The sequence below is a fragment of the Scyliorhinus torazame genome, chromosome 12 (genome assembly GCF_047496885.1).
Source record: "Scyliorhinus torazame isolate Kashiwa2021f chromosome 12, sScyTor2.1, whole genome shotgun sequence".
Lineage (NCBI taxonomy): Eukaryota > Metazoa > Chordata > Chondrichthyes > Carcharhiniformes > Scyliorhinidae > Scyliorhinus > Scyliorhinus torazame.
Window position 1 is genome coordinate 47,899,365 of NC_092718.1, and position 18,691 is coordinate 47,918,055.

The following is an 18,691-nucleotide window of genomic DNA, read 5'->3' on the forward strand; positions in this document are numbered from 1 at the left end:
GCAGTATTTTGCATAAGCAATGAAATAAATCTCCCTACATCGTTGAAATAAAGTTTGAATTTCATGGGCTTGGAACGTTCAGGGTTTTTAAAACATTTTTCCACAGATAGAATATGCAGAAAAGAAAAATACAATTAGTTGTGTATTCACACCTCTTAGAAATGTACAGCACTGAGACAGGAGGTGGTTAAAATGCTAATTTAAGCTATGAAACTTGTTCCGTATTGACAGCAAACAGTAAATTTGACCTGTATTGATAATTGATAAATGTCTTACACCAATTATACTTGGAGATCCCTGAGGGATTGGCTGTCCTCTTGCGCGATGGACACAGGACGATAACTAGGACAAAACAGAGACATACAGGGTCACAGAAGAGTCCAATAACCAGACTCGAGGAGATTGCAGGCAGGTACCTAAGAATTGTTTGGTGTTGATGGGCTTGATTTTCATTTCCATTGATCTCATCATCTTTAAGAGCTGTAGATGCCTTGGATTTCCAAGTTACCCACATGGTACGAGCCCACAATGCAAGGGCAACTCCAAGTGGGACCTTCTACTGAACGTATAAATAGCTTGACCCCTAAGGATCCAGTCGGATTGGCCCTTCCCAAAATGTCCGCTTGCAAGGCTCACAAGCCACATACTGGGCGTACAACATGCGCCCTGTAATGATTTGAAAAATCAGCAAGGATCTGATCTAATAATTTGACAAATGTGAGTTATATCAATAAAGGAAGTGAAGTAGAAGTAAATAAATTGGACGACCAAGCATGTAATAGGGAATGATTATATTCTGGCATATCTCTTCGGCAGAACTGTGATGAAACCACATAACTTATCTGTCTAACAGGTAATAAATGTAATCTAGTGGAAACAAGGATTTCCTCAGATGGGTATATTTTCAAATCAGAGAAACAAACACTCTGGGTGGGATTCTCCTTACACCATGGCCGGCACTGAGCGCCTGACGGGATGTTATGCTGCAGTGCCTCGACAGCAGCATCAATGCATTGTACTCCACACATAGAGTTAACGTCGTTGGCATATCATTAATGGGCCAAACCTGGTATTCTCCAGGGCTTTCATGATGCTCCACCCTTGCCAGGAGAAATTACTGATGTTCACTTGTGGTTTTAAAAATCTGTAAACAGGCGCCATGGCTACTGAGGGAGAGAGGAGGTAGGACATGATCCAAGAGGCCTGACCACGGGCTGTCGGTCCTGCCGCTGGCTGTGGCGGGGGGCTTCTGCCAGGGCCGGGGGTGAGTAGCGGGGGTGACGGGTGTGACCTATCCGGGAACGGGCTGTCCAGGCACGAACCTCCACTGCCGCAGCCTGCAAGGCAGGCTTGGGAACCCTAGTGACCGCCCAACGTGGCCCATAGTTTTGCAGACTCACCCACCCCACCATCCCCGCACTCCACCCCCTCGCCACCCAACCAACCAACCCCCCCTCCACAACCGGGTGCCACCCATGGATGGGGCATCACACGGCCCACCCAAGGGTGATGCCCAAAGTAGTCCCTGCAGGAGAGCGCTAAACGGGGGCTGCGGAGCGTACCAGTGGCTGACCCTACTTAGGGACGGGTGCCTGCCAGCAAGGACGGGTGCCGGGGCCAGAATCCGCCGTGGTGCCTGGCACTGATGGGGCCAGGGGTGCGGTGCGGAGATCAGTGACAGGGGGAATGGGTGTGGGGATGGGGGAGGAGGGAGGGGCGAAGGGGACATGCAGGGGCAGGGGCTGCAGTGCAGGCCTTTGCCATCATGTATCCCGGTGGACCTGGTTGGGCACGGGAGTGCGCACCATGTTAACATGTCTATTTTTCAACCCTGCAGATGATGGACTATGGAATTCAACCAGGGATGGTGGCCTTCATCATAGCCGCTGCAGCCCTGGGGGTTGCACTGAGGCTGTACAAGCAGGAGCTGCTCGAGGAGGAATCTGCAGCAGCAGAGCCTGCCCCAGAGGAACAGGCGCCAGCTGGTGAGGATGGAGAGTCGGCCGCTCAATATGCCGAGGAGGAGGTGGGAAGGAGGTGCCACATCAGGCCTCGTATGTACGGGCAGTGACTGTCATTTGAGTACCTGCTGGACTGGGCATGCCGTCGAAGACTCTGGCTGAGCAGGGGGACAGTGCGACATATTTGCCGCATCATGGCGCACCTGGCACCACGGTGGAATGGGGGAGGACACCCGCTCCCGGAGGCTGTCATGGTGACGATCGCCCTGAACATTTACACAACAAGGTCCTTCCAGGCGCTGAATCTCACGGACCTTGGTGCACAGGTGCAGCTGTGCTGTCATGGAGACCCTCCATGCCACGTCGGCACAATATGTCAAGTTCAATGTGGACCGAGCAAACCAAGATGTCCAGGCGCATGGTTCGCGTGGTGCGGCAGGACCGGTGCCCAAGGGCAGCACGGTAGCACACGTGGCTAGCACTGTGGCTTCACAGCGCCAGGGTCCCAGGTTTGATTCCCCGCTGGGTCACTGTCTGCGCGGAGTCTGCACGTTCTCCCCGTGGCTGCGTGGGTTTCCTCGGGTGCTCCGGTTTCCTCCCACAGTCCAAAATCGTGCAGGTTAGGTGGATTGGCCATGATAAATTGCCCTTAATCTCCAAAAAGGTTAGGTGGGGTTATTGGGTTATGGGGATAGGGTGGAAGTGAGGGCTTAAATGGGTCGGTACAGACTCGATGGGCTGAATGGCCTCCTTCTGCACTGTATGTTCTATGTATCTGTGTATCGCCAGGATGCATGTCTCCCAATGAGCATCGGCCCATGATGGGCCGGTCTTCACAAACCAAAAGGGTTCCACTCGATGAACGTGCAGCATGTGTGTGACCATGAGTTGCACATCATGCACATCTGATACACAGGCAACGTGCATGACGTCTTCATCCTGGCACACTCAGCAGTTCCTAACAACCTCTAGACGCACCCCAGGGTGAACGATTGGCTCCTGGGCGACAGGGGCTATCCGCTGTGGTTTGTGGTTGATGTGGCTTATCCGGAGGCCACAGACTGGCTCAAAGATCTGCTATAATGATGCTAATGCTGCAATCAGGGACCTGATCAAGCAGTGCATTGGCATCCTGAGGATGCAGCTCAGGTGCCTGGACAGCTCTGGAGGGGCCTCTAATATAGCGCTAGGAGAGTCTCCCAAATCATAGTGGCCTCCTGGATCCTCCAGAACATCAGGCAGCAGAGAGGTAGTTTGCTGGAGGACGTGGATGAACAGCAAGCATCCTGATGAGAAGGATGGCCAGGATGGGCAGGGCATGGGGCAAGGGCAGGCAAAGGAGGTCACACAACATGTGTGCCAGGGCCGGTGCCCATCGGATGCCCTAATTGCCTCCACATTCAATGATTAGGAAGCCTAGCCGACAGCACAAACATCCCATCTCCACACCCCCCCTCCCTCGCAGCTGACCAACCACCCCACCTGTGACCACACGTGGGGACGGGTGCGGGGGTGGGGGTGGGGTGATGAGGCCAAGGTGGAGGGGTGAGTTACCAGGGCGATGTGTGGGGTCTGACCTCAGGACCACAGCCCGTGACCACCTCCACCATCCGCTCATCTTCTCCCCGACCTCCTGTTGTGCAGCCAGCCCAGCGCAACCCAGCCCATCCCTCACACCCTGCTGAAAGACCACCGAGGCAGGTTGGAACTTTTGCGTACAGGGGCGGGATTCTCCGACCCCCCCACCCCTTTGGGGCGGCCCGACGCCGGAGTGGTTCCGGCCCCTCCATCCCGCTGGGAACCCCGGCCCCACCGGGTAGAGGCGAATCCCGGCCCTGGGGCGAAATTATCCGGTATCGGCGCGATGTCCGCCGACTGGCGCCCAAAATGGGGCAAATCAGTCGGGCATCGGGCCGCCCCAAAGGTGCGGAATGCTCCGCATCTTTGGGGGCCGAGCCCCAACTTTAAGGGGCTAGGCCGGCACCGGACGAATTTCCGCCCCGCCAGCTGGCGGAAAAGGCCTTTGGTGCCCCGCCAGCTGGCGCGGAAATGACATCTCCGGGCGGCGCATGCGCAGTGGAGGGAGTCTCTTCCGCCTCCGCCATGGTGGAGACCGTGGCGTAGGCGGAAGGGAAAGAGTGCCCCCACGGCACAGGCCCGCCCGCCGATCAGTGGGCCCCGATCGCGGGCCAGGCTACCGTGGGAGCACCTCCCCCGGGGCCAGATCGCCCCGCGCACCCCCCGCCCCCCAGGACCCCGGAGCCTGCCCGCGCCGCCTTGTCCCGCCGGTAAGGTAGGTGGTTTAATCTATGCCGGCGGGACAGGCATTTTAGCGGCGGGACTTCGGCCCATCCGGGCCGGAGAATCGCGGGGGGGGCCCGCGAACCGGCGCGGCGCGATTCCCGCCCCCGCCGAATATCCGGTGCCGGAGAATTCGGCAACCAGCGGGGGCGGGATTCACGCCCCTGGTGTTTATTTTTTAAATACATGTGAATATCACTATAAAACTAAACCATTCTCTCTTCTTCCCTCCACAAGCCCCAACCAAAAAATGCCTCGAGAAACATGTGGTGAACGTATTATGGTAACCATTCGCCACTGTACTACATTATACCATGCTGTTGCCCATGTGGGCTCCACCTATGGACCATTGTACTGTACTACACTGATTGTATCATGCTGGTGCCCTTGTGGGCTCCGCCCCTGGCTCTGCTCCCTTGAGGGGAGGTATAAAGAGCAGCTGCCCTGTAGGCGGCTCTCATTGCAGAGCAGTCGCAGGCAGGCACTGTTCTAGTTGAACATGTGCCTGCCATGGCACAGTGTTCACTTCAACTCTCTGTCTAGTGTGAATTGATGGTTGCATCAATTTAATCAACTACAACATCGCGATGGAAGCAGCCCTCAGACCTGACCGACTGGAACTCGACCCACAGGCCGCAGAAGACAAAGGGATTTTTTCACACTGGCTCCGATGTTTCGAGGCCTACCTCGCCGCCCCCTCCTCACCCTCCATCACCGACGAACAGAAGCTGAGCCTCCTCCACGCCCGGGTGAGCCATCGAATCTCCTTACAACTCGAGGAAGCGACCACATACGCAGACGCCCTCGCGATGCTGAGGTGCCTATACGTGAGGCCGGTGAACGAAGTGTACACGCGGCATCTCCTTACCACTCGCCGCCAACGCCCCAGGGAATGCTGGAGGAGTACCTACGCGACCTCAAAGTGCTCGCGCGAAGCTGCAACTACAAGGCCGTCATGCCTCCCAACACATGGAACTCACCGTCCGGGACGCCTTCGTGGCAGGGGTCCGGTCCAACTACGTCAGACAGTGGCTGCTCGAGAAGGGCGCCCTCGACCTAGAAGAGATGGGAACACTAGCCACCTCCCTAGAAGTAGCATTTCAGAGCCTCAACTCTTTCCTGTCCGATCACGCGACCCCCTCGTGGACTCCCTACCAGAGAGTACCCAAGGCCTGTGCCGCACGGCTGCCCGCCCAATCCAGGGGGCTACCCTGCTATTTCTATGGCCAGAGCCAGCACCCCAGACAGCGCTGCCCGGCTTGGAACGCGAACTGCAGCGACAGCGGCAAGAAAGGACACTATGCCAAAGTTTGCCTGACCAGGTCCAAGTCCTTCAAATCGCAGGCCTGACTCTCGGACTCACAGGCCCACAGACCCCACAGCGTGGCTGCGTGCCTGCCGGCTCCTCCCCCTCCGGACGCGTCACCCGCCTTGTGTTGTCCGTGGGGCAGCCATCTTCAACTCCGCACAACACGTGCGACTCATGGGGCCGCCATCTTGGCCACCGTCTCCCACGTGGCCTGCCATGTGCGACTCATGGTGGCCGCCATCTTGGATGCCATCATACTCGTCGCCCGACACGAGCGACCGATGGGGGCCGCCATCCTGGCCGCCATCTGCAACACCCCCCGACAAGTGCGACCGACGGGGGCTGCCATCTTGGGACCACCTCTGACCACACCGGCTACCCGCAACTCGGCGCGGTCACCCTCGACCAGTAATGCCCAAAGCACCTCAGGAACTCCATGATGACCGTCCGGGTCAATGGACACGAAATGCCTTACCTGTTTGACTCCGGGAGCACGGAGAGCTTCATTCACCCAGACACGGTAAGGCGCTATTCGCTCCAAATCTCCCCCTCACTTCAAACAATCTCCCTCGCTTCCGGATCAAACTCAGTGTAGTTCCGGGGGTACACTGTCGCAAACCTCATGATACAAGGCGTCGAATACGCAAACTTTAAGCTACACATACTCCCCGATCACTGCGCTCCTCTTCTGTTGGGACTGGATTTCCAGTGCAACCTCAGGAGCCTGACCCTGAAGTTCGGCGGGCTCCTCTCACCGCATGTAGCCTCGCGACCCTGAAGGTCGACCCTCCCCCGCTCTTCGCAAATCTCATCGCCGACTGTAAACCCGTCGCCACCAGAAGCAGGCAGTACAGTATCCAGGACAGGACTTTTATCAGGTCCGAAGTCCAGCGACTCTTGCGGGAAGGGATCATCGAGACCAGTAATAGCCCCTGGAAAGCTCAGGTGGTGGTCGTCAGGACCGGGGAAAAGAACCGGATGGTTGTAGACTACAGCCAAACCATAAACCGGTACACGCACCTTGATGCGTACTCCCTCCCCCGGATAGTGGGCATGGTTAATCAGATCGCACACTACCGAGTGTTCTCCACGGCGGATCTGAAGTCCGCATACCACCAGCTCCCAATCCGCCCAGAGGACCACCACTACACGGCCTTTGAGGCAGACGGCTGCCTCTTCCACTTCCTCCGGGTCCCATTCGGCGTCACCAATGGGGTCTCGGTCTTCCAGGGAACAATGGACCGAATGGTGGACCAGTACGGGCTGCGGGCCACATTTCCGTACCTGGACAACGTCACCATCTGCGGACACGACCAGCAGGACCACGACGCCAACCTCCAGAAGTTTCTCCAAACCGCCCAAGCCCTCAACCTCACTTATAACAAGGAGAAATGCGTTTTCCGCCCAACCAGACTAGCCATCCTCGACTATGTCGTGGAAAACAGAGCTCTAGGACCCGACCCCGACCGTATGTGATCCCTCCTGCACCCCCCCCCCTCCCCCACTGCCCCAAGGCCCTGAAAAGGTGCCTCAGGTTCTTTTCCTATTACGCCCAGTGGGTCCCCAACTATGCGGACAAAGCCCGCCCACTGATCAAAGCTTCCATCTTCCCACTGGCGGCTGAGGCCCGCCAGGCCTTCAGCCGCATCAAGGCAGATATTGCCAAGGCTGCGATGTGCGCGGTGGACGAGTCCATCCCCTTCCAGGTGGAGAGCGATGCGTCAGAGGTTGCCACCCTCAATCAGGCAGGCAGGCCAGTAGCATTTTTCTCCCGTACCCTCAACGCATCCAAAATACGACACTCCTCAGTCGAAAAAGAAGCTCAAGCCATCGTGGAAGCTGTACAGCACTGGAGCCACTACCTCGCTGGTAGGAGGTTTACCCTCATCACCGATCAACAGTCGGTAGCCTTCATGTTCGACAATACACAGCGGGGCAAGATCAAGAAAGATAAGATCTTGAGGTGGAGGAGCGAACTCTCCACCTATAATTACGACACAGTGTATTGTCCTGGGAAGCTCAACGGGGCCCCAGATGCCCTGTCCCGCGGCACATGCACCAGCGCGCAAGATGACCGACTCCCGGCCATCCATGATGACCTCTGCCACCCAGGGGTCACCCGGCATATCCACTACACCAAGGCCCGCAACCTGCCCTACTCCACTGAGGAGGTCTGGGCCATGACCAGGGACTGCCACATCTGCGCGGAGTGTAAGCCGCACTTCTATCAGCCAGACAACGCCCACTGGTGAAGGCATCCCGGCCCTTTGAGCGCCTCAGTATCGACTTCAAAGGGCCCCTCCCCTCTACCAACTGCAACACGTATTTCCTCAACGTCGTTGACGAGTTCTCCCGCTTCCCTTTGCAATCCCTTGCACCGACATGACCGCGGCCACCGTCATTAAGTCCCTACATATTATCTTCACCTTGATCGGTTTCCCCACTTACGTCCACAGTGACCGGGGCTCCTCGTTTATGAGCGACGAATTGCGTCAGTACCTGCTCGGTAAGGGCATTGCCTCGAGCAGGACTACCAGTTATCACCCCAGGGGAAACGGACAGGTGGAGAGGGAGAACGCGACGGTATGGAAGGCTGTCCTCCTGGCCCTACGGTCCAGGAATCTCCCAGTTTCCCACTGGCAGGAGGTCCTCCCCGACACGCTCCACTCCATTAGGTCACTCCTTTGCACAGCCACGAACGAGACCCCTCATGACCGCCTGTTTGTTTTCCCTAGGAAATCCACCTCCGGGGTCTCGCTTCGATCCTGGCTGAAGACACCGGGGCCCGTCCTACTCCGCAAAGATGTAAGGAGCCATAAGTCCGACCCCTGGTCGAGAGGGTCCAGCTCCTTCACACCAACCCCCAGTACGCATACGTAGAGCACCCCGACAGCCGACAGGAGCACCCCGCCCCTACATGGCCTCCACACCCCGTCCTATACTCCCTTCCCCCTTCGCCGACCTACAGGAATGAAGCTCCTAAAGACATGCTCCCGGAGTCCACACCTGTGCCCGCACCGATGAGCTCGACACCCGTGCCCACTGCGAAACCAGAGGCCCGGCGATCGCAGCACACGATCAGGGCACCGGACAGACTGAACCTGTGAGCCCTTCATCCCCGCCGGACTTCAATTTTTTTAACAGGGGGAGAATGTGGTGCATGTATTATGGTAACCATTCACCACTGTACTACATTGTACCACGCTGTTGCCCATCTGGGCTCCACCTATGGACCATTGTACTGTACTACACTGATTGTATCATGTTGGTGCCCTTGTGGGCTCCGCCCTTGGCTCCGCCCCCTTGAGGGGAGGTATAAAGAGCAGCTGCCCTGTAGGCGGCTCTCAGTGCAAAGCAGTTGCAGGCAGGCATTGTTCTAGTTGATTAAAGCCACTGTTCACTTCAACTCTCCGTCTCGTGTGAATTGATGGTTGCATCAAAAGGTTTTGTGCCCTAGCCCCTAACGCATTCCTATGTACTGCAGCCATGCCAACTTAATGCTGTCTACCTTTCTGGCCTTACGGGCCTAATCAACAACAAGGTGGATCCCCAGGTGGTACATCAGGAGCGGAGGCAGCCTGCCCTGTGACATGGGTCTCCTTTGGCTGACGTTGTCCGCACCGTTCAGGCCCGGATGGGCCCAACAGTCGCTCGGGTGTCCCAAGTGGCCTGTTCTGCCTGCTGCCCATCAGATGCATCAGCGATAGGGGGGGGGGGGGGACGGCGTCTGAGGCACTTTGGTGTTCTGGCACCTCCCCTGCGGGAGTCACCAGCATGGGCCCATCACCTCCTCCTCCCTCGGGGTGCCGATGGCCACTGGGCTACTCCAAGGGACAGGGTTGTGACTGGGGAGACCTCCGGGGGCTTCCCCGTCGCCTGGCGCTGCCAGTACTGGAGGCCCACTCTCATCTTGACTAGGGTCTCCATGCTCACGGCTGTGCCACATCACCCAGTGTCTGGCGTAGGTCAGCCAGTGCCTAGGCAATGTCGACGACGCCCTCAGAATAACCCATTGTGACTGGGCCAGGCTCTGGAGCTCCGCTGCAAAGTCCAGGTAGGCCCTGGTGTGGTAGTACCAGGTATTGTGGTACTTAAGAGGCTGATGACCATTGGTTAGACCCAGGAGTTTACCATTGGCTGTTGTTACGTAGCTCCGCCCTGACAGGCGGAGTATAAGAAACGGTGCCGTCCCAGCAGCCTTCACTTTCTGTACCGAAGCTGCTGGGGAACAAGTTCCAGTAGATTAAAGCCTTCAGTTATGAAATCACTTCGTCTTGAGTGTAATTGATCGCGCATCACCTGGTACATAGCTGCCTGTGACAGAGCAGACCTGTCCTGTGCCTCAGCCACCACCTGCACAGAGTGCCCCAGGCCTTGGACAACCTGACTCCTGGCCGATACCTTTGCCCCCAAGGCCTCCACCTTGGAAGCCACCTGTGTGGGGTTGGCCTGGGTGGCACGCATGGTCAGCACTGCCTCCTGCCCCTGTAGGCGGTGGACTCCTCCAAATGGAACTGCACGTGCCCCTCATGTAGTCCCTGGCTCTGTGTCTGCATTTCAATTGTCAATGAGACTGCCCTTTCTAGAAATCTGAAACCGTCGGGATGTCAGCTAGTGCGTGAGGTTGGGCCACCCTGCGACCGTCCGCCCCTCGGGTGTTCCTACCTCCACCTGATATACTGCAGCAGGTGTGTGGTGCACCCAATCAAGGTAGGTGTCTCTGAGATGTTGGAGCTGTTGGAGACAGCTGTAATGGGTATGTCGGTGTCGTCCCCAGACTGGTGCTCTGGGTTGTCTCAGTTTGGTGTTTGGGGGCCACGTGTCCATTGCCCCCTGGAACCTGCTTGGGGTTGTGGTCCGGGGCCAGCAGGAGGTCCCACCTCATCGCCAAGTGATCCTACAAGACACAACAGTTGACACATGATTGGATCACGATGAGTGTTGGCACGGCAGCTATAAAGGTTGGATGGAGGCATGAGGGTCTGTAGGGGTCATTTGGGGGACATAGCTTTGCATGGAGGACATGAGGAGCTAGGGGAGATGGGTAGGCTGTATAAGATGGCATTGTTGGCATGGTTGGGTCATAGGGAGTGTTGGTGTGATGGGAGAGATGTTTCATGTTTTATTATTTTTTGATATCATTTGGATAGTGTCAGAGCCCTGTGGCAGGCCTCCCACCTTCGTTCTTCCAGGGTCTCCCGCCTCGACTTCTGATAGCAAAAATAAGAGCACATACAATTGAAGATGCATCAGGGAATTGATTTGGACGTAGGAAACTGCTAGGTATTTCAAAAAATCACCGACCTTTTCACGGGCCTTTCTGAAGCAGATAGGTCTCAAAGATCGGCCAGTTAGGCCATACTGACTATTGGGGAAAAAAACAAGAGGATTTAAAGCTTCTCACGGCTGTTAAACATACAATCCGAGTTTCATTGCAATCTCAGACCTACAGTTTGGAAAGACCTGACGTAACCGAAGGAAGAGGGAGCCAGATATCAAAGTTACCTAATGACATCAAGTTAGGTGCACCATAAATATTGTCAGTGAAAGCAGGCATTTGCAAGAGAAGTATTGCTAGCTGAAATGAGTGGTCAAAGATATGGCAAATGAAGTTTGATGTGGGGAAGCTTGAGGTGTCCAAGCACCTTGGAACTAATGTCAGAATAAAGATCATGGGCAGCATTCCCTGTCCCACTCCACCCGTTTTCTGGTGCGGCGCTTCCCTGCCGGCAGCGGGATTCTCCATCCCGGCACCCGGACAATGGAGTTTCCCCATTGTGGGCACCCCCACGCCGTCGTGAAATCCGCAGGCGTGAGTGCGCTGCAGGCGAAACGGAGGATCCCGGCGACGGAGAATCCAGCTTCGGAATTAGAAGATAGTAACCGGGGAGGAGCAGGAAATTTTAGGGGCCCAAGTATGGGAATCACTAAAACTTGGAAAACAGGTAGAGAAAATAATTAATAAGGCTTTTGGAATGGTGGCCGACATTTCAGTTGTGTAAAGCTCCAGCTTGAAAACAAATCAATTTGAAAAGAGCTGTAAAATGAGTTCCTTTCCCGATCACTGGAATCCACAGTTGGATACGGACGCACATGTGGTGTATCAGCTGGTAATGCGGTGTAGGAAATAGGCAGATTGAGATAATGTGACATCTCACATTTACCAAAATGGCACCAGGCATTTCAAACAAAGTATTTTCTTAAGCAATGAGCTATCTGAATTGAACCCAAACGTCGAAATTTAACTTGATTTATCCAATACAGGTTAATTTGCATTGTAAATTGAGGCCTTTAACTTTTCATTGATTTTTCTTCTACTCTTTAATTCATTCAAATCTGTTTACAACATTTCTACAATCCTTTTAACTTTCTCACATCTTTACTTTACCTCCTGTATAGTCCATCTGTTGTTTGTTTTCCTTGATTTCCTTTCAAGTTCATTTTCAGCTCTCATCTACATTTCCAAATGTTATTATTTCACCATTTGAATGTTATTACTCTGGCAGGCCAATGAGAGTAATGGTAGGAGAACTCCATTTTGATTAATTTATTTGGTACACCCTGGCCGCATTGATGTCTTGAAGATGCTGCTTCCTGTTTGCTGGATTTGCAAACACAGATTCAAGGATTTATTAGAGGTTTTAAGATTCACACACAAGTGTACTTATTGTTCATTAATGTCAATTCAGGTAGGATCAAGTAGACAACGCTTAAGCCCCACGATGATTCAGCAGTCTGCAAATGTGTTTGAGGTTTTTGAAAAGTGTTCGGTGAGCCTTAAGAAATCAATATTTCTGTGGCAAGTCATCCTGCACAGGGCGAGCATTGTAGCGCACAGATTAACGCACTAATGGTTTTTATTGTACCTTTGAACTTCTTGATTCTCATTCTATATTGGCAAAGGAAGGTTGGGGCTTTGTTGACTTCCTTCGCCAATTAATATATTTAACTCTGCTGCTCTCCTATCTTTGCTCAGGTGGGTTAGAACAACTCTTTTCTCCTTAATTGTCACTGAACTACGTTAGGCGCACAAATATGTGAATAGACTCTGGAATGCAAATGTGCAAAGCAACGCAGTTTTGCTCTCTCAGCATTTTTGTCTATTCACAAAGTGATTTTAATATTCAGATATATTCTGATTCTCCAACCCCCCGCCGGGCCGGAGAATTGCCGGGGGGCGGCGTGAATCCCGCCCCGCCGCCGGCTGCCGAATTCTCCGGCGGCGGGTTTTTGGCACGGGGGGGGAATCAGGTCTCGCCGGATGGGGGCTGTTGGCAGCGGCCTCCCCAGCGATTCTTCGCTCCGCGATGGGCCGAGCGGCCGCCCGTTTTCGGCCTGTCCCTCCGGCGTAAATTACATAAGGTTCTTACCGGCGAGACCGGGCTCTGTGGGTGGCCTGCGGAGTTCTCGGGGGGGGGGGGGGGGCGCGAGGTGATCTGGCCGCGGGGGGGGGGGGGCACGTTGGCCTGGCCCGCAATCGGGGCCCACCGAACTTCGTGTGGGCCTGTGCCGTGGGGGCACTCTTTCCCTCCGCGCCGGCCGCTGTAAAGCTCGGCCATGGCCGGCAGGGAGAAGAAACCCCCTGCGCATGCGCTGGTATCACGCTGGATCCTCCTGGTGCTCCCTCGCATGCGCCAACTCGCGCTGACTGGTGGAGGCCCTTCGGCGCCGAGATGGGTGGCAATGTGGCACAGTGGTTAGCACTGCTGCTTCACAGCCCAGGGACATGGGTTCGATTCCGACTTTGGGTGACTGTGTGGTGTTTGCACGTTCCTCCCATGTCTGCGTGGGTTTCCTCTGGGTGCTCTAGTTTCCTCCCACAGTCCAAAGATGTGCAGGTTAGGTGGATTGGCGATGCTAAATTTCCCCTTAGGTGTCCAAAAAGATTAGGAGGGGTTACTGGGTTATGGGGATAGGGTGAGGGAGTGGATCTAGGTAGGGTGCTCTTTCAGAGGGCCGATGCAGACTCGATGGTTCGAATGGCCTCCTTCTGCACTGTGGGAATTTTATGATTCTATGATAGGCCGCCAGTTAGTTTCATGAGTTTGCTCTTTATTTAAATATTGCAATCTCCCCTTTTAGAAATATTCAGGGTTAAATTTGGGAGGCTTTCCCTGTGCCTGGTGTTCAAATAATGAGGTCCAAGAAGCCCTGGATATTGAGCCTTGGGATTCATTCTATGAAGTGGGAAGGTAAAATCCAATATATCGTCCAAGTTTGAGCTGTGGCGAGTGCTGCCAGGTGGTTTGAGGTCAGAGCAATTGAAAAGTGGGCGCCCATGCCCGATTTAACTCCCTTGAGTGATGCTTTCTCCAGATCCAGATTGGGAGCAATTCATGCATCTGGGTAGCTGATAACTATGTTCCAAGTTGTGAATTACAGCAACTTACTCTTGAAAAAGCTTGGAACCTTGTACAAACTTTTCAGATGGAGGTCTTTGGAAATTGGTTAGGAACTGGGATTAAAGGTGATGTTAAACTGGTAAATTGATGGTCATGATGGCCCAGATTAAGAGGATTGTAGAATGTGAGTTGAATGGAGGTTTGGAGGAGGTAGCAAGGATGGGTTAGAGTAAAGCTAGAGAGGGATCTTCAGGTAAGGAGAAGGATGAGGTTTGGGTATTTTAAAAATTACCATTACTTTATATTATTTAAATGAAATGAAATGAAAAATGAAAATCGCTTATTGTCACAAGTAGGCTTCAAATGCAGTTACTGTGAAAAACCCCTAATTGCCACATTTCAGCGCCTGTTCGGGGAGGCTGGTACGGGAATTGAACCATGCTGCTGGCCTGCCTTGGTCTGCTTTCAAAGCCAGCGATTTTAGCCTTGTACTAAAAATGCAAATGGTCTTTAAGAAAAAACAACTGCAGGTTATGATAATATGGTAAAACAAAAAAAAATGGATATACGTGGTTTACATCCGATCGCGTGGCGAGGTGGGCAGAAATCCAGTCATCCAGCCATAATTTCTGGATGCCATATTTAAAAGGTACCTGGATAGTCCTTCACTAATGCTGCCAGGACTCTGCATGAAGGATGAACAGCAGATGGCAAAAGGCTGCAGCTCCCTTCTCCAATGATGTATCCCTGGAGCATCTCTTCGAGCCCGTGCAAGAGAGGTGGGATGTCCTCTTCCACAGGGATAGCTGCAGGAGTCCCACCTGATTGACCATACTGGCCTGGGAAGAGACCGCCAGGGAAGTCAGCACCATGGGGTCCAGAGGAACACCACCCTGCAGTGCTGGAAATGGCCCCATGATCTCATCTGCGCAAACACATATCACCACTCATTTTGTGTTTCTGTCATAAGGCATGAGCGTCACGGTCAAGGCCAGCATTTCTATTACCCATCCCTAACTGCTCTTGAGAAGGTGGTGGGCTGCTACCTTATTGAACCACTGCAGTTTACATGCTGTGCGGTGAGTGAGGCACCTGTAGGTTTTTGACCCAGCCACAGTGAAGGTACAGCCAGAGGGTGTAGAGCAGAGGGCAACTTGCAGGTGCTGCTGTTCCCGTGTGTCTGTCCTTCCAGCTAGAACGGTTGGAGGGTGCTTTGCAAAGCGTCTTGGAGATTTGCTGCAGTGCATCTTCTAGAGGTACACACTGCTGACATTGTGTGATGGCAGTGGAGGGGCTGAATGTTGGCAGTATTGGATGGAGTGCAATCAAATGGGCTACTTTGCCTTGGATGGTGGACAAAATTTCCCAGTAAAAAGTCTTACAACACCAGGTTAACGTCCAACAGATTTGTTTCGAATGACTAGCTTTCGGAGCACAGCCCCTTCCTCAGGAGAAGGAAGGAGCTGTGCTCCGAAAGCTCGTGATTCGAAACAAACCTGTTGGACTTTAACCTTGCATTGTAAGACTTCTTACTGTGCTCACCCCAATCCAACGGCGGCATCTCCACATCAACATTTCCCAGCCCTTCCTGTTGGCGGAATCTTCTCGACCAGCCAATAACGACTCCCCGCAGCATGTTCCCCAGCGGCGGAGGGGATGGAGTGCATAAATGTAGGCAGCGGCGGGACCGGAAGATCCTGTCACCGGCCAATGATGGCCCGCCTCTGCCCACCGCAGTGGGGGCTGGAAAATCCCACCCGGGGTTCAGCTTTCGAAGTGTTCTTGGAGCTGCACTCATCCAGGCAATTGGAGACTGCTCCATCTCATTCCTCACTTGGTGGTCAGGTTTTGGGAAGTCACAACGTCGGTTATTCGTCACAGAATTATCAGTCTGTGACCTTCTCTTTCATCGTACATGCTCACAATCCATCCGTCTGCCCTAATGCAGGAGGAAGAGACCCACAAGAGGAGTGAGGGAGAGAAGACAGGACGGGGAGGGTGATACTTGAGCTCAGTTCCCTCACTCAATTCCTGCAGCGGGCTGCCATGCTGGTCGGGGAGGATCGTGACTGTGCCTCTGCTGATAGCATAGTCAGACTCCCCATGCATCTAGTGAGGAAACATGCATAATCCCGACAACCTAGGAAAGTCAAGGTGATTGATGAGCACTGGCAGTCACTCATTCTCTCCTCTCTCTATTCTAGGCATCATCAGGAAGACGGTGAAGCCAGCTGCGCCCAAATGAAATAAGCCCCAGGACACCTCAGAGGAGGGTACGGATTACATTGCACCTGGACAGCTGTCATAGCATTCATCCACACCCTCCACCAGCCCAGCGACACACGCCTCGGTGGGTCATCGATCTAGTTAACTTGAGGTCATGCTCTGGTGGTCACCGCACAGACCCGTGTCCACAAGAGGAAGAGGTATGACAGCCAAAGTCTCGAGCACTCAGTGGACTGCTTGAGAAGAGGCCCCCGCTCAGTCAGGGGAAGCCTCTGGAAGCGTTCAAGTAAAAGATAATGGAGTATCAAAAAGAACATCAGGTTTCGCCATCAGAGGCCCTCAACAGAGTCACACAAGAGATGGAGGAGTGCGTCTGCATGCTTTTCAATGCCTTGCCCCAATATGAGAGCTCATGAAAATCCCCATGGTGAGTACGGCGGACTCTGGTCCAGCAGTTTCTGTCAGATATACACTCGGACCCGCACTCCATTTCTCTAGACATAGGTGCACTTCTGCAGTGGCTACCCGAGCAGGGTGCCCGTTTTCCTCAAGGAGTGAGGGAGGTGCCCTCAAGCACCCAGAAGGGGGAGGTGCATCAGGAAGCATCCACCCAAGACACTCCAAGGGTCTCCAGGCATTCCAATCCCATCTGCCTGTGACCCCCATCAACCCCACCCTCTTGAGGCCATAGGAGGTGCATCAGCCATTGAACAGCAGACCCAATGCAGGCCGAGACCCTCCGGGCCTCAGACCTCCAGAGGATGCCCACTCTGAAGTCATCACAGGCAAGAGAGAATAATAGTCAGCAGGCCACCTCTTCTGCAGTTGTGAGGAACTTCATTTTTCATTGGTTCATGGAATACGGTTGCCACTGGCCAAACCCACCATTTGTTGCCAATCCTTAATTGCCCTTGAATTGTGCAGCTCACTAGTCCATTTCAAAGGGAAAGAGTCAACCACATTGCTGTGGGTCTGGAGTTACAAGTAGGCCAGATCAGGTAAAGAAGACAGATTTCCTTCCCTAAAATTAGTGAACCAGATGGGTTTTTACGACAATCAACAATGGTTTCATGGTCATCATTAGATTCTTAATTCCAGATTTTAATTTAATTCACATTTCACCATCTGCCATGATGAGAATCAAACCTGAGTCCCCAGAATATTAACCTGGGTCTCTGGATTGCTAGTCCAGTGACAATAACACTCTGACACCTCCTTATTGGACCCTATCACTGTCCGCTTGGGCATGCCTTCCCCCCTGCTGAGCCCACACTAGTCACTGTTCCTGTGCCCACCCTGATCCTCCCCATTCCTGTAATCCGTGTCGCCATCCTTTTTTTTTATTCATTGGATGTGGGCATTGCTGGATGGGCCAGTATTTGTTGTCCATCCTTAATTGCCCTCAAACTGAGTGGCTCCCAAGTCCATTCCTCGCGAATCCATTTCATTGGACATCTAAGAGTCAACCACATTGTTGTGGGTCTGGAGTCACATGTAGGGCAGACTGGGTAAGAACAGAGCCTCCGGATGAAAACTATACCCGTCATTCACTGCCACACTATTGCATCCCACTTGCCACAGTCACCATCCCTTCCTGTCACCAGCACCACCAGTCCCTGCCCGCAGGATTCCAACAGTGGCTCAACTGACCTCTTCCTCTGAATTGCACTTCCCCCACACACCCCTTTTCTGCTCAATCCCCACCTTCCCCTTCGCGCCTTCCTTCCCCCTTACTCAACCCACCCCCCAACTACGTCTCCTTGAAATTTCCCCTTCATCTCCTCTGGACCCTGCCCTCATGCCTTACAGCTGCTTCCCCCTTCAGCTCTTATGGATCCACAACACCCTCCCATGCCACCATGTCTTACAAGCACTACCCCCTCCACCCATACTCCGTGTCTTCATGCATACCATTCTTATAGTCAGCTCCAGTTTTGCAGCCACTATGAGGCAGGTGTTTTCAAATTCTCACTCACTGGGCGCACACCATGCAGTCGGGTGGAAAATATAGCAAGGAATGGACTTGGGAGCCACTCAGTTTGAGGGCAATTAGGGATGGACAACAAAAACTGGTCCATCCAGCAATGCCCTCATCCAATGAATGAAATGGGAGCTGACCAACCATCAACCCGCCATGGATGTCAGGATAGGAAGACCTCATACCCCAACATTGGGAAACTGATGGTTTGCATCCTGCTATATTTTCCACCCATGCCCATCACGAATCCTGTTGATGGCAGGAGGGGACAAATCCGCAGTCTAATTTGGGTGTTTCTTCATTTCTGATTGAGTCGTGTTTGAGGTGTGTGTGTGAATGGAGCTTTATAAAGTGCTAATTTTAACATGTTCCTTCATTGGTGGGCACATCCTAAATCAGGACTCCAAGGTCTATCCCTATCCATAACAAGGAAAGAAAAAATAACTTGCATTTATACAGTGTGTTAATCTCAGGATCTCCTGAAATTCTTTATGGTTAATGAAGTGTAATCACAGCTGTAATGTCAGAAGTGTGGTCTGCAAATTTATGCACTTCAAGTTCCCACAATCAGTGA